This window comes from Coregonus clupeaformis, chromosome 20 (genome assembly GCF_020615455.1).
Source record: "Coregonus clupeaformis isolate EN_2021a chromosome 20, ASM2061545v1, whole genome shotgun sequence".
NCBI classification, from domain to species: domain Eukaryota; kingdom Metazoa; phylum Chordata; class Actinopteri; order Salmoniformes; family Salmonidae; genus Coregonus; species Coregonus clupeaformis.
The window spans coordinates 9,640,514-9,657,396 of record NC_059211.1 but is presented as its reverse complement, the minus strand read 5'-3'; positions in this window follow the sequence as shown (position 1 = coordinate 9,657,396).

Genomic DNA, 16,883 nt, shown 5'->3' with positions numbered 1-16,883 from the left:
ATAATGATGTAATTTAAAATTGTACACCCAATGCAGGCTACTGCCCCTTTAAGAGCTAGAATTGATTTTGTATGCTATTTTGTTAGTCTCACCAAATATGTTGTTGTCTTTTCACAATATTCAAATCAAATCATATCAAATCAAATTGTATTTGCCACATGCACCGAATACAACAGGTGTGGACATTACAGTGAAATGTTTACTTACAAGCCCTTAACCAACAATGCAGTTTTTTAAAGAAAAAGTAAAAGAAAAGAAAAAGTGTTAAGTAAAAAAATTAAAGCAAATAACTAAAGAGCAGCAGTAAAATAAAATAACAGTAGGGAGGCTATATACAGGAGTAGGGAGGCTATGGAAGGGAACCGCTGAATTCAAGCGAACCCCACAATCTAATACACAGTTTATGAAAATCTCTTAGCATATAGATCACATAGTGCAAACAAATAATCTGAACTAAACCCCACACTTATTTAGGAATTTCTGTGCATTCTTGACAATCGCTAATCAATATCCAAAAACAAAAAACTAAAATCTGCAAACCTGCGCATCATCTTCTCTCTTTTGTGGCACCAATGTGAGGGGTTACGGCAGGGGAAATGGTGTTGCAGTAGTCTAGTGTGTGGTGCGGGAATAATGACAAGAGAACCTGGGGATATTTGGGTAAATTAGAGAATGGAACCGCTGAATTTAAGCGAACCTAACCGAAACTCTAGAGATGGTCTCATTTCGGTTCGCTTCGGGGCTCCTTTGACGATTCTGAGTTCCTTTGGAGAGTTCACACTGCAGATTATTTTTATTTTTTAATTGTCTGAAAGGGACGAAGTGTGAAAACAACCTTAAAATGCTTGAATTCCTATGGAGTTTGTTTGATCAAACTATTTTTATAAGGTCAATGGACATGAAAAGCATATCAAGTACACAAACTTGTATTTTTGAAATACTCCTGAAAATTTTTTTTCACATTAGTTTTCTGGCACCTTTTTGCTTTAAAAATAAGATTGTGTTCATACAAAGATGCTTAGACATTTCAATAGGGGGCCCATTACTCTTTAACCCTGGAGGACGTGGTGGAACCCGATGGGCCCTGGTCGAAAGTAGTATGTAGGGTCTAGGGTGGCATTTGGGACACAGTCATTGTTGTGCGGAAGCAGCTGGGACACACTGAGAAAGCAAAATAAGTTGGTCATTAGAAGCTTGATGTTGAGATCAATACATAGCTTTAGCCATCTTGATCCACGTGTAGGATGCCAAATGGTTACAAGTGAGCCTACTTCTTCTGAACACAACACAGCCCTCATATTCAAAACCAGTAGATCAATTGAACTGCATGCATTTAATTTCCATGCTGTTACTTAAATGCAGATGTAAAAGGAAGTCCCACTGGAAGTATTGTTTGTAATAAAGTATTTTTAACCCAGGACAGAATATATCGCTCTTACTGTCTGTTTCTAGAGTGGAGCGAGAGCTGGTTACTCAGATCAATGACATATCCTAGGGTTCACTGTCACAGGTCTTCCGTGGCGGCAAGGGACGCATCATAACTCCTGCTGCCTGACATTTGGTGTTTGTATGCAAGAGCACAGAATAGTACAGAGAGTCAAATGACCTACAGCATCCATAGGGGGTTGGTTGGCAGGTGATTCATCAACAGCATGCAAGGCAGCCTGGGATATGTAGTCCATGGTCTGTAGAACGAGATAGTCAACTACTGTAACACACTTGGGGCAACATATAAGTCTTCTTAAAGCAGGCATGCAGTGTGCAAAATAACCATAACATTTTTGTGGCAATTAATTTCAAGATCTGCTACGATATTGTGAGTATGAAGGTATTTTCTGTGGAGATGTGCAGTTTAGGGGACAGAAAATGTCACCCTTAAAGAGCAACTGCCCCTTAAAACCAACTTATCCTTTTGAAAACGGCCTGTGGCTTCGATATGAGTCAGAAACATTTATTCTAGTGTCAAAATTGACTACAAAGTGTAAATAGGATAATTTTGTTCATAAAGTCAGTCTCGTCCAAAACTGAGATTTGTGAGATGATATGAATAAAGGATAAGTCACAAATTAATGGTACGTCAGAAGTTTATCTGTGGGTTGGGTTACGGATGACTTACATGCCCACTTTTGCCAATGATGCCCAATTTCCAAGAGACAACATGGTGTGGTCCGCTCCTTGACATGTGGACAAGTTCTCAAGTCTGCACTGTACCAAAGAAACTAAAGGTAACTGAACTAAAGGACTATCACCCCGTAGCACTCACTTCTGTCATCATGAAGTGCTTTGAGAGGCTAGTTAAAACCTCTTAAGGATCGTACCCTTTTTTTCAATTTTCGCCTAAAATGACATAACCAAATCTAGAGACAGCAGGGGGTCAAACTGTAGAACCCAGTTCCTACATTTGAATATAAAAATTGATTTTATCAAACAAAATGATGCTACATTTTATCTCTGGGACCCTCAGGATGACAAATTAGAGCAAGATTACTGAATGTAAGTACATTATTTACCTTCAGAGGTGAATGTATCAAACCAGTTGGCGTGACAAAAGTGTTTTGTTGTTTTGCACTATCCTCAAACAATAGCTTGGTATTTTTTTGCTGTAATAGCTACTGTAAATTGGACACTGCAGTTAGATTAACAAGAATTTAAGCTTCTGCCCATATAAGACATGTCTATGTCCCGGAAAATTGGCTGTTGTTTACAACGCCATTCTAGTCACATATCGAATATTGAGCAGCAACCGTTCCAGGATAGGGACGCCAATCCCGTAGAGGTTAAGGATCATATCACCTCCACCTTACCTGACACCCTAGACCCACTGCAATTTACATACCGCCCCAATAGATCCACGGACGATGCAACTGCCATCGCACTGCACTCTGCCCTATCCCATCTGGACAAGAGGTATACCTATGTAAGAATGCTGTTCATAGACTACAGCTCAGCCTTCAACACCATAGTAAACTCCAAGTTCATCATTAAGCTCAGGGCCCTGTGTCTGAACCCCGCCCTGTGCAACTGGGTAATGGACTTCCTGACGGGCCACCCCCCAGGTGGTGAAGGTAGGAAACAACACCTCCACTACGCTGATCCTCAACACAGTGGCCCCACATCGACTGGGCCGCAGTGGAGAAGGTGAAAATCTTCAAGTTCCTCGGTGTACACATCACTGACAATCTGAAATGGTCCACCCACACAGACAGTGTGGTGAAGAAGGCGCAACAGCACCTCTTCAACATCAGGAGGTTCCACTTTAATAATGGAACAATGGTCAATTTAATAATGTTTACATACTGTTTTACTCATTTCATATGTATATACTGTATTCTAGTCAAGGCCATCCTATTCAACTATTGCTGTATACAGTGCATTTGGAAAGTATTCAGACCCCTTGACCTTTTCCACATTTTGTTACGTTGCAGCCTTATTCTAAATAGATTCAATTGTTTTGTTTTTTTCTCATGATTCTACACACAATACCCCATAATGACTAAGCAAAAAAAGGCTTTTAGCAAATGTACAGTGAGGGAAAAAAGTATTTGCTCCCCTGCTGATTTTGTACGTTTGCCCACTGACAAAGAAATGATCAGTCTATAATTTTAATGGTAGGTTTATTTGAACAGTGAGAGACAGAATAACAACAAAAAAATCCAGAAAAACGCATGTCAAAAATGTAATAAATGTATTTGAATTTTAATGAGGGAAATAAGTATTTGACCCCCTCTCAATCAGAAAGATTTTTGGCTCCCAGGTGTCTTTTATACAGGTTACGAGCTGAGATAAGAAGCACACTCTTAAAGGGAGTGCTCCTAATCTCAGTTTGTTACCTGTATAAAAGACACCTGTCCACAGAAGCAATCAATCAATCAGATTCCAAACTCTCCACCATGGCCAAGACCAAAGAGCTCTCCAAGGATGTCAGGGACAAGATTGTAGACCTACACAAGGCTGGAATGGGCTACAAGACCATGGCCAAGCAGCTTGGTGAGAAGGTGACAACAGTTGGTGCAATTATTCGCAAATGGAAGAAACACAAAAGACCTGTCAATCTCCCTCGGCCTGGGGCTCCATGCAAGATCTCACCTCGTGGAGTTGCAATGATCATGAGAACGGTGAAGAATCAGCCCAGAACTACACGGGAGGATCTTGTCAATGATCTCAAGGCAGCTGGGACCATAGTCACCAAGAAAACAATTGGTAACACACTACGCAATGAAGGACTGAAATCCTGCAGCGCCCGCAAGGTCCCCCTGCTCAAGAAAGCACATATACAGGGCCGTCTGAAGTTTGCCAATGAACATCTGAATGATTCAGAGGAGAACTGGGTGAAAGTGTTGTGGTCAGATGAGACCAAAATGGAGCTCTTTGGCATCAACTCAACTCGCCGTGTTTGGAGGAGGAGGAATGCTGCCTATGACCCCAAGAACACCATCCCCACTGTCAAACATGGAGGTGGAAACATGATGCTTTGGGGGTGTTTTTCTGCTAAATGGACAGGACAACTTTACCGCATCAAAGGGACGATGGACGGGGCCATGTACTGTCAAATCTTGGGTGAGAACCTCCTTCCCTCAGCCAGGGCATTGAAAATGGGTCTTGGATGGGTAGTCCAGCATGACAATGACCCAAAACACACGGCCAAGGCAACAAAGGAGTGGCTCAAGAAGAGGCACATTCAGGTCCTGGAGTGGCCTAGCCAGTCTCCAGACCTTAATCCCATAGAAATCATGTGTAGGCAGCTGAAGTTTTGAGTTGCCAAACATCAGCCTTGAAACCTTAATGACTTGGAGAAGATCTGCAAAGAGGAGTGGAACAAAATCCCTCCTGAGGTGTATGCAAACCTGGTGGCCAACTACAAGAAACGTCTGACCTCTGTGATTGCCAACAAAGGTTTTGCCACCAAGTACTAAGTCATGTTTTGCAGAGGGGTCAAATACTTATTTCCCTCATTAAAATGCAAATCAATTTATAACATTTTTTACATGTGTTTTTCTAGAAAATGTTGTTGTTATTCTGTCTCTCACTGTTCAAATAAACCTACCATTAAAATTATAGACTGATCATGTCTTTGTCAGTGGGCAAATGTACAAAATCAGCAGGGGATCAAATATTTTTTCCCTCACTGTATAAAAAATTAAAAACCGAAATAATACATTTACATATGTATTCAGACCCTTTACTCAGTACTTTGTTGAAGCACCATTGGCAGTGATTACAGCCTCGGGTCTTCTTGGCTATGAGCTACAAGCTTTGCACACCTGTATTTGGGGAGTTTCTCCTATTCTTCTCTGCAGATCCTCTCAAGATCTGTCAGGTTGGATGGGGAGCTTCGCTGCACAGCTATTTTCAGGTCTCTCCAAAGATGTTCGATCGGGTTCAAGTCCGGGCTCTGGCTGGGCCAATCAAAGACATTCAGAGACGTGTCCCGAAGCCACTACTGTGTTATCTTAGCTGTGTGCTTAGGGTCGTTGTCCTGTTGGAAGGTGAACCTTTGCTCCAGTCTAAGGTCCTGAGTGCTCTGGAGAAGGTTTTCATCAAGGATCTCTTTGTACTTTGCTGCGTTCATCTTTCTCTCGATCCTGACTAGTCTCCCTGCCGCTGAAAAACATCCCCACAGCATGATGCTGTCACCACCATGCTTCACCATAGGGATGGTGCCATGTTTCTTCTAGACATGGCACTTGGCATTCAGGCCAAAGAGTTCAATCTTGGTTTCGTCAGACCAGAGAATCTTGCTTCTCGTGGTCTGAGAGTCCTTTAGGTGCCTTTTGGCAAACTCCAAGAGGGCTGTCATGTGCCTTTTGCTGAGGAGTGGCTTCCGTCTGGCCACTCTACCATAAAGGCCTGATTGGTGGAGTGCTGCAGAGATGGTTGTCCTTCTGGAAGCTTCTCCCATCTCCACAGATGAATTGTGGAGCTCTGTCAGAGTGACCATCGGGTTCTTGGTCACCTCCCTGACCAAGGCCCTTCTCCCTCGATTGCTCACTTTGGCCGGGTGGCCAGCTCTAGGAAGAGTCTTGGTGGTTCCAAACTTCTTCCATTTAAGAATGATGGAGGCCACTGTGTTCTTGGGGACCTTCAATGTTGCAGAAATGTGTTGTGTATAGATTTTTTAAATCAATTTTAGAAAAAGGGGTCTGATTACTTTCCAAATGCACTTTATATACTATTCTATCCTACGTATTGTACAGATATACTAAATATTCTATCCATATACTGTCCATAATGTCTATACACCCATCACATATACAGTACCAGTCAAAAGCTTGGACACACCTACTCATTCAAGGGTTTTACTTTATTTTTACTATTTTCTACATTGGAGAATAATAGTGAAGACATCAAAACTATAAAATAACACATATGGAATCACGTAGTAACCAAAAACATGTTAAACAAATCAAAATATATTTTATATTTGAGATTCTTCAAATAGCCACCCTTTGCCTTGATGACAGCTTTGCACACTCTTGGCATTCTCTCAACCAACCTAATGAGTTAGTCACCTGGAATGCATTTAAATTAACAGGTGTGCCTTAATGCGTTTGAGCCAATCAGCCAACAGCTCAAATAAGCAAAGGGAAACGACAGTCTATCATTAGTTTAAGACATGAAGGTCAGTCAATACAGAACATTTCAAGAACTTTGAAAGTTTCTTCAAGTGCAGTCGCAAAAACCATCAAGCGCTATGATGAAACTGGCTCTCATGAGGACCGCCACAGGAATGGAAGACCCAGAGTTACCTCTGCTGCAGAGGATAAGTTCATTAGAGTAATCAGCCTCAGAAATTGCAGCCCAAATAAATGCGTCACAGAGATCAAGTCACAGACACATCTCAACATAAACTGTTCAGAGGGGACTGTGCAAATCAGGCCTTCATGGTCGAATTGCTGCAAAGAAACCAATACTAAAGGACAACAATAATAAGAAGAGATGTGCTTGGGCCAAGAAACACGAGCAATGGACATTAGACCGGTGGAATTTGTCCTTTGGTCTGGAGTCCAAATTGGAGATTTTTGGTTCCAACCGCAGTGTCTTTGTGAGACGCGGTGTGGGTGAAAGGATGAACTCTTCATGTGTAGTTCCCACCGTAAAGCATGGAGGAGGAGGTGTTATGGTGTGGGGGTGCTTTGCTGGTGACACTGTCTGGGATTTATTTATAATTCAAGGCACTCTCCCACTTAAATAGATGAGAGAGGCCTGTAATTTTCATCATAGGTACACGTAAACTATGACAGACAAATTGAGATTTTTTTTTCTCCAGAAAATCACATTGTAGGATTTTTAATGATTTTATTTGCAAATTATGGTGGAAAATAAGTATTTGGTCACCTACAAACAAGCAAGATTTATGGCTCTCACAGACCTGTAACTTCTTCTTAAAAGAGGCTCCTCTGTCCTCCACTTGTTATCAGTATAAAAGACACCTGTCCATAAACTCAAACAGTCACACTCCAAACTTCACTATGGCCAAGACCAAAGAGCTGTCAAAGGACACCAGAAACAAAATTGTAGACCTGCACCAGGCTGGGAAGACTGAATCTGCAATAGGTAAGCAGCTTGGTTTGAAGAAATCAACTGTGGGAGCAATTATTAGGAAATATAAGACATACAAGATAATGATAATCTCCCTCGATCTGGGGCTCCACGCAAGATCTCACACCGTGGGGTCAAAATGATCACAAGAACGGTGAGCAAAAATCCCAGAACCACACGGGGAGACCTAGTGAATGACCTGCAGAGAGCTGGGACCAAAGTAACAAAGCCTACCATCAGTAACACACTACGCCGCCAGGGACTCAAATCCTGCAGTGCCAGACGTGTCCCCCTGCTTAAGCCAATACATGTCCAGGCCCGTCTGAAGTTTGCTAGAGTGCAATTGGATGATCCAGAAGAGGATTGGGAGAATGTCATATGGTCAGATGAAACCAAAATAGAACTTTTTGGTAAAAACTCAACTTGTCGTGTTTGGAGGACAAAGAATGCTGAGTTGCATCCAAAGAACACCATACCTACTGTGAAGCATGGGGGTGGAAACATCATGCTTTGGGACTGTTTTTCTGCAAAGGGACCAGGACGACTGATCCGTGTAAAGGAAAGAATGAATGGGGCCATGTATCGTGAGATTTTGAGTGAAAACCTCTATCCATCAGCTAGGGCATTGAAGATGAAACGTGGCTGGGTCTTTCAGCATGACAATGATCCCAAACACACCGCCCGGGCAATGAAGGAGTGGCTTCGTAAGAAGCATTTCAAGGTCCTGGAGTGGCCTAGCCAGTCTCCAGATCTCAACCCCATAGAAAATCTTTGGAGGGAGTTGAAAGTATGTGTTGCCCAGCGACAGCCCCAAAACATCACTGCTCTAGAGGAGATCTGCATGGAGGAATGGGCCAAAATACCAGCAACGGTGTGTGAAAACCTTGTGAAGACTTACAGAAAACGTTTGACCTGTGTCATTGCCAACAAAGGGTATATAACAAAGTATTGAGAAACTTTTGTTATTGACCAAATACTTATTTTCCACCATAATTTGCAAATAAATTCATTAAAAATCCTACAATGTGATTTTCTGGAAAAAAAATTCTCATTTTGTCTGTCATAGTTGACGTGTACCTATGATGAAAATTACAGGCCTCTCTCATCTTTTTAAGTGGGAGAACTTGCACAATTGGTGGCTGACTAAATACTTTTTTCCACACTGTATATATATACTTTATTTACACACTGTATATATATACTTTATTTACACTCCGGACTCCGACATTGCTCGTCCTAATATTATATATTTCTTAATTCCAATCTTGTACTTTTAGATTTGAGTGTATTGTTGTGAATTGTTAGTAGATATTACTCCACTGTTGGAGCTAGGAACACAAGCATTTCGGGACTCCTGCTAAATAAGTGTATTCGACCAATGAAATTTGATTTGATTTGATGTGTGGTGCAACGCACATTTTGTTCGGCAAATTGGAGTGAATTCAGGTTTTCTATAATGTTTTTCAACAATCTTGGGCAGATGGCCAGGATATGGATTATATCCGACGCTAGCTTCATACCCCACAGGCTGAGACTGAGGGCTCCAAATCTGAGACTGGTGTGTTGTTGGTGAGTAGCTAAGTTTTATTTATAACTAGCTATCTAGCTAGCTAGCTACATTATTTGATAGAATCTGCCGCTATGATACTAGACTGTGATAATGCAATGTAACTAGCTAAATACATAGCTAAAATTCCACCTGATGACAGGTTTGATAGGATGTAATGTTAGCCCACTTGCTTTCGATAATGTTTCAACACAAACTGGTAAGCTAAGATCCCTGCTAGCTAACGTTAGCTACCTAGCTAACTAGCTAGCTCAAATTAGGCAAACCTGATGACATGTTTGATACATGTTGCCATTTTGCTTTCAATAATGTTTCAACTCAAACTGGCTAGCTAAGATTCCTTCTAGCTAAATAATCAAGAAAATCAGCTAGCTTCAGCTAACCCTAAACAAGATGCCAACAACATTTTTGAGTATTTTCTAGGGCAAAAATAATGATGACAGATCACCAGACAAGGAGGCAGTGGCCAGACACCACTCCCGTTTCAGAGTAATGGGGGACAATTAGGTTGGTCATATTGGATTTCGTCAAAGGTCCAAATATTACCACTTGGAATTCACCTATCCTATCCACCATTGATAATGTAATCAGTGCTGTGTGTGTTTGTATGTGTCTTGTATGTTGTAAGGAGGTGCATGCCTCATTCCACAATGCCAGAGTGGACTACCCCTGGGCCAGGGTGAGTAATGCCAACCAGTCAGTACTATGCTGGCACATAGTACTGAATTAGCTGTGAATCATAAAATCTGACTGGCTATGTTCAACCATGCATTTATTGTTTTCTTCCATGACTGTATGGTGACAGTCTTTCTCTCTCTCCCTCCCTCTCTTTCTCTATGATAGGAGATGGCTTGGATCTCTAAGTCACGCTGCTTCATGATCAGTATCTATGACGAGAGGGGCCTGGGGCTGATCTACGCTGCCATGCCTATCAGAAGCTGGCAAACACCACAGAAGGGACAAAAGGTGATTACTAATGAGACAGGACATCTAAAGTGTTAAGTAATATCAGAAAAACCTTTATTTGCCAAATACATTGCATTTGACTCTGTGAAATGGTGCTGCCACAGTAAACAGAATGTACAGACAGACAGACAATAAACAGAGTATACGGACAAGATAATACCAGCCTTTCAATACATGTGTCACTCATCAACTCTACCTTGTTTTTCTATAGATGGAGGACAGGAGAGAGGCTTTGGTCATGCAGTCCTCTGACTGAAATACAGGTTGATACTGGTGTCTGTTTGATACTGAATTGGGAGAGACACTATTACTTTTTATCGTCTTTTGTTATTATTTAATAAAATGGCAATATCAATAGTGGGGGACGGGGAGGATGGGGGCTGTGAATCCTTCAAACATATCAGGGAACTCCTGTCTTACATGGGACACCATACAGGAAGGTATGATGACTGACATGTTTGGCAAGGTAGCCCCAGCACCACCGCACAAAATGCTGATAGGTACAGCATCTGTATCGGTTGTGAACAGGCACGTAGACAGATAGGGCGCTACCTGTGCAGAGCACATGACCCTTTGCCCTTCCAGTCTCCAAAGTGCCCTTTTGTGTGGTGGTATAATTTTCCCCAAATGATTTTTTTCTTTAGATTTTTTGTAATTGTTGTTCGGAACCCATTGCCCGCAAGTCGTCGTCAAGTTCGCCACCCCCCACCCAGTCCGTTAGTTGCGCCTGTTGATAGGCCCTCTACCGAGCTTGGGCGAGCCCGGTTGCCCTGTACAGATATTGAATGCACCCGATATCCAAACATGTATGGCTTGAGAGATGTGGTTAGCTGTCTAGTGTGTGTAGCTATCTACCTAGTTTAAATATCAACAGTACTGCCACAGCAGCATAACATTTGATTAACACTTGAAACACTTGATTTAGCCTACATCATCATCAATATTCGATCTGGAGAAGATGGCTGCTGTTTTACAGCCCTCTAACCAATTGTACTATTATGCATGTTTTTTCGTGTTATTTGTAATTTATTCTGTACATAATGTTTCTGCCACCATCTCTCATGACGAAAAACAGCTTCTGGATATCAGGACAGCGATTACTCACCTTGTATTGGACGAAGATTTTTTCTTCAATGAGTCGGACGCCAAGGATATTCTACAGACACCTGACAAGGCCCAAATCCCTGTCATTCGCATGAGAAAGAGACAGAGATATCGTGGACATAGGTCGGGGTGTCTTGTAAACTGCCTCTTCCATAAACCCTATTAGCCAATGTTCAATCATTTGAAAATAAATTGGACGACCTAAGATTAAGGTTATCCTACAATTGGCACAGCGTCTTCCAGGTTTGGCCGGTGTAGGCCGTCATTGTAAATAAGAATTTGTTCTTAACTGACTTCCCTAGTTAAATAAAGGTAAAATAAAATAAAATAAATAAAAAGGTTATCCTACAAACGAGAAATTAAACTGTAATATCTTATGTTTCACCAAGTCGTGGCTGAACAATGACATGGATAACATACAACTGGCGGGATATACGCTACATCAGCAGGATAGAACGGCTGACTCCGGTAAGACAAGGGGTGGCGGTCTGTGTATATTTGTAAACAACAGCTGTTGCATAAAATCTAATACAAAGGAAGTCTCAAGGTTTTGCTCGCCTGAGGTAGAGTATTTATTTAATTTTTTATTTATTTCACCTTTATTTCACCAGGTAAGCCAGTTGAGAACAAGTTCTCCTTTACAACTGTGACCTGGCCAAGATAAAGCAAAGCAGTGCGATAAAAACAACAACAACACAGAGTTACATATGGAATAAACAAAAACGTACAGTCAATAACACAATAGAAAATAGAAAAATCTATATACAGTGTGTGCAAATGTAGTAAGTTATGGAGGTAAGGCAATAAATAGGCCATAGTGCAAAATAATTACAATTTAGTATTAACACTGGAGTGATAGATGTGCAGAAGATGATGTGCAAATAGAGATACTGGGGTGCAAATTAGCAAAATAAATAACAATGTAAATAACAATATGGGGATGAGGTAGTTGGGTGGGCTAATTACAGATGGGCTGTGTACAGGTACAGTGATCGGTAAGCTGCTCTGACAACTGATGCTTAAAGTTAATGAGAGAGATAAGTGTCTCCAGCTTCAGAGATTTTTGTAGTATCTCATGATAAGCTGTAGACCACACTATTTACCAAGAGAGTTTTCATCTATATTTTTTGTAGCTGTCTATTTCCACCACAAACCGATGCTGGCACTAAGATTGCGCTCAATGAGCTGTATAAGGCCATATGTAAACAGGAAAACGCTCATCCAGAGGCAGCGCTCCTAGTGGCCGGGGACTTTAATGCGGGGACTTTCATTCTACCTAATTTCTGCCAGCATGTTAAATGTTCAACCAGAGGAAAAAAACACTAGACCACCTTTACTCCACACACAGAGAAAAGTACAAAGCTCTCCCTCGCCCTCCATTTGGCAAATCTGACCATAACTCTATCCTCGTGATTCCTGCTTATAAGCAAAAACTAAAGCAGGAAGCACCAGTGACTCGGTTAATAAGGAAGTGGTCAGATGACGTTGATACTAAGCTACAGGACTGTTTTGCTAGCACAGACTGGAATATGTTCTGGGATTCTTACGATAGCATTGAGGCTTCATCAACAAGTGCATCGATGATGTCGTCCCCACAGTGACCGTACGTACATTCCCCAACCAGAAGCCATGGATTACAGGCAACATCCGCACTGAGCTAAAGGGTAGAGCTGCCACTTTCAAGGAGCGGGACTCTAACCTGGACGCTTATAAGAAATCTCGCTATGCCCTCCGACGAACCATCAAACAGGCAAAGAGTCAATACAGGACTAAGATTGAATCATACTACACCGGCTCTGACACTCGTCGGATGTGGCAGGGCTTGAAAACTATTACAAACTACAAAGAGAAGCACAGCCGCGAGCTGCCCATTGAGGCAAGTCCACCAGACGAGCTAATTGCACTCTTCTCATATTACCCTGTAGGCAACTGACCGATTCAAAGCTTCATCCTGGAGGAAGCTTTGAATTGGTCAGTATCTACAGAGTGGTAAGAGAAGAGTGCAATTGCTGAGGATTATTGTTTTTAAAATAAATTTTAGAATAAGGCTGTAAAGTAACTGTGACGAGTACTGAGTATACGAAGAACTCAGAAAGATTTCTGGCTCCCAGGTGTCTTTTATACAGGTAACGAGCTGAGATTAGGAGCACACTCTTAAAGGGAGTGCTCCTAATCTCAGCTTGTTACCTGTATAAAAGACACCTGTCCACAGAAGCGATCAATCAATCAGATTCCAAACTCTCCACCATGGCCAAGACCAAAGAGCTCTCCAAGGATGTCAGGGACAAGATTGTAGGCCTACACAAGGCTGGAATGGGCTACAAGACCATCGCCAAGCAGCTTGGTGAGAAGGTGACAACAGTTGTTGCGATTATTCGCAAATGGAAGAAACACAAAAGACCTGTCAATCTCCCTCGGCCTGGGGCTCCATGCAAGATCTCACCTCGTGGAGTTGCAATGATCATGAGAACGGTGAGGAATCAGCCCAGAACTACACGGGAGGATCTTGTCAATGATCTCAAGGCAGCTGGGACCATAGTCACCAAGAAAACAATTGGTAACACACTACACCGTGAAGAACTGAAATCCTGCAGCGCCCACAAGGTCCCCCTGCTCAAGAAAGCACATATACATGCCCGTCTGAAGTTTGCCAATGAACATCTGAATGATTCAGAGGAGAACTGGGTGAAAGTGTTGTGGTCAGATGAGACCAAAATGGAGCTCTTTGGCATCAACTCAACTCGCCGTGTTTGGAGGAGGAGGAATGCTGCCTATGACCCCAAGAACACCATCCCCACCTTCAAATATGGAGGTGGAAACATTATGCTTTTGGGGGGGGGTTTCTGCTAAGGGGACAGGACAACTTCACCGCATCAAAGGGACGATGGACGGGGCCATGTACCATCAAATCTTTTTTTTTTTTTTTTTTTTTTTTCGAGGGGATGGATCAGCTTAATATTGCAGATAGATTGTATCTTCTATCAATGTAATTGTCTGCATCACTTCCAATCCCCCATGTTTATTTTTATTTTTTATATATATATTCCCCTTTATTACTTTTCAACCCCACCATCCTTTCCCTACTTGGAGTAAATTAGTGAACAACAACGCCCAGGCCTCTACTTCCGGTCTATACTTACTATCTACACCTTATAGACAGAGTTAATTTTACAATAATTCTATATCTATCTATATATATATATATATATATATATATATATATATATCATATATACATATATACAGTGGGGAAAAAAAGTATTTAGTCAGCCACCAATTGTGCAAGTTCTCCCACTTAAAAAGATGAGAGAGGCCTGTAATTTTCATCATAGGTACACGTCAACTATGACAGACAAATTGAGGAAAAAATCCAGAAAATCCCATTGTAGGATTTTTTAATGAATTTATTTGCAAATTATGGTGGAAAATAAGTATTTGGTCACCTACAAACAAGCAAGATTTCTGGCTCTCACAGACCTGTAACTTCTTCTTTAAGAGGCTCCTCTGTCCTCCACTCGTTACCTGTATTAATGGCACCTGTTTGAACTTGTTATCAGTATAAAAGACACCTGTCCACAACCTCAAACAGTCACACTCCAAACTTCACAATGGCCAAGACCAAAGAGCTGTCAAAGGACACCAAAAACAAAATTGTAGACCTGCACCAGGCTGGGAAAACTGAATCTGCAATAGGTAAGCAGCTTGGTTTGAAGAAATCAACTGTGGGAGCAATTATTAGGAAATGGAAGACATACAAGACCACTGATAATCTCCCTCGATCTGGGGCTCCACGCAAGATCTCACCCCCGTGGGGTCAAAATGATCACAAGAACGGTGAGCAAAATCCCAGAACCACACGGGGGGACCTAGTGAATGACCTGCAGAGAGCTGGGACCAAAGTAACAAAGCCAACCATCAGTAACACACTACGCCGCCAGGGACTAAAATCCTGCAGTGCGAGACGTGTCCCCCTGCTTAAGCCAGTACATGTCCAGGCACGTCTGAAGTGCATTTGGATGATCCAGAAGAGGATTGGGAGAATGTCATATGGTCAGATGAAACCAAAATATAACTTTTTGGTAAAACTCAACTCGTCATGTTTGGAGGACAAAGAATGCTGAGTTGCATCCAAAGAACACCATACCTACTGTGAAGCATGGGGTTGGAAACATCATGCTTTGGGGCTGTTTTTCTGCAAAGGGACCAGGACGACTGATCCGTGTAAAGGAAAGAATGAATGGGGCCATGTATCGTGAGATTTTGAGTGAAACCCTCCTTCCATCAGCAAGGGCATTGAAGATGAAACGTGGCTGGGTCTTTCAGCATGACAATGATCCCAAACACACCGCCCGGGCAACGAAGGAGTGGCTTCGTAAGAAGCATTTCAAGGTCCTGGAGTGGCCTAGCCAGTCTCCAGATCTCAACCCCATAGAAAATCTTTGGAGGGAGTTGAAAGTCTGTGTTGCCCAGCGACAGCCCCAAAACATCACTGCTCTAGAGGAGATCTGCATGGAGGAATGGGCCAAAATACCAGCAACAGTGTGTGAAAACCTTGTGAAGACTTACAGAAAACGTTTGACCTGTGTCATTGCCAACAAAGGGTATATAACAAAGTATTGAGAAACTTTTGTTATTGACCAAATACTTATTTTCCACCATCATATGCCAATAAATTCATTAAAATCCTACAATGTGATTTTCTGGATTTTTTTCCTCATTTTGTCTGTCATAGTTTACGTGTACCTATGATGAAAATTACAGGCCTCTCTCATCTTTTTAAGTGGGAGAACTTGCACAATTGGTGGCTGACTAAATACTTTTTTTCCCCACTGTACATACATACATATATACATATATATATATATATATATATATATACATATATATATATATATATATATATATATATATACACACATATTTATTTTTTGCTCCTAAACTTCTTCTACTCTCCATCCGGTTTGCTTCTAAATGCCATATCTTTCTAACTGTGCTCTTTCCCAAAAGCTCCCAACATACAACCTATATACTTATTATGGACACAGTATGCTTACATTATTAGCTATCTTTGTTATTATTTGTTGTTATTTGTTATTAGTCCCATCCTTCAACTCTATTCAATACCTCCCATCTATCTCTTAACACCATCCATATAGGATTTCTATTTGCCATATATATTTCAACCATACTGTGATGTTTTACAAAAGTTCTGAACCTTTCTATTCTCATTGCTTCTACAGATTGTGAATTAAAAATAAACATTTTTGCTAAAAGTATTATTATATTATTGATTGATTGACTATGACTTTTCAGATCACCCAGTAATGCTATCTGCAAGGTTAGTTCCAGGTAAATATTGCAATCCTTTAGCCATTCCTGGACCTGTGTCCAAAAACAAGCTACAAATGGACAGAACCAAAACAAATGATCTAATGATTCTATCTCTTCACAGCAAAATCTGCAGAGCTGGGAAGATTGTATCCCCCATATAAATAACATTCTATTGGTAGCAAGAATTTTATATAATACTTTAAATTGAAAGATTTTAATTTTTGAATCCGGTGTCGTTTTGCGTGTCAGTTCATAAACACTATGCCATGGGATCGGTACGTCAAAGATCTCTTCCCAACTATTTTGCAATCTATATGGGACTGCTGTCAATCCTTTGGTCCTTAAGTGAAACTGATATACTTTTTTATTTATCACA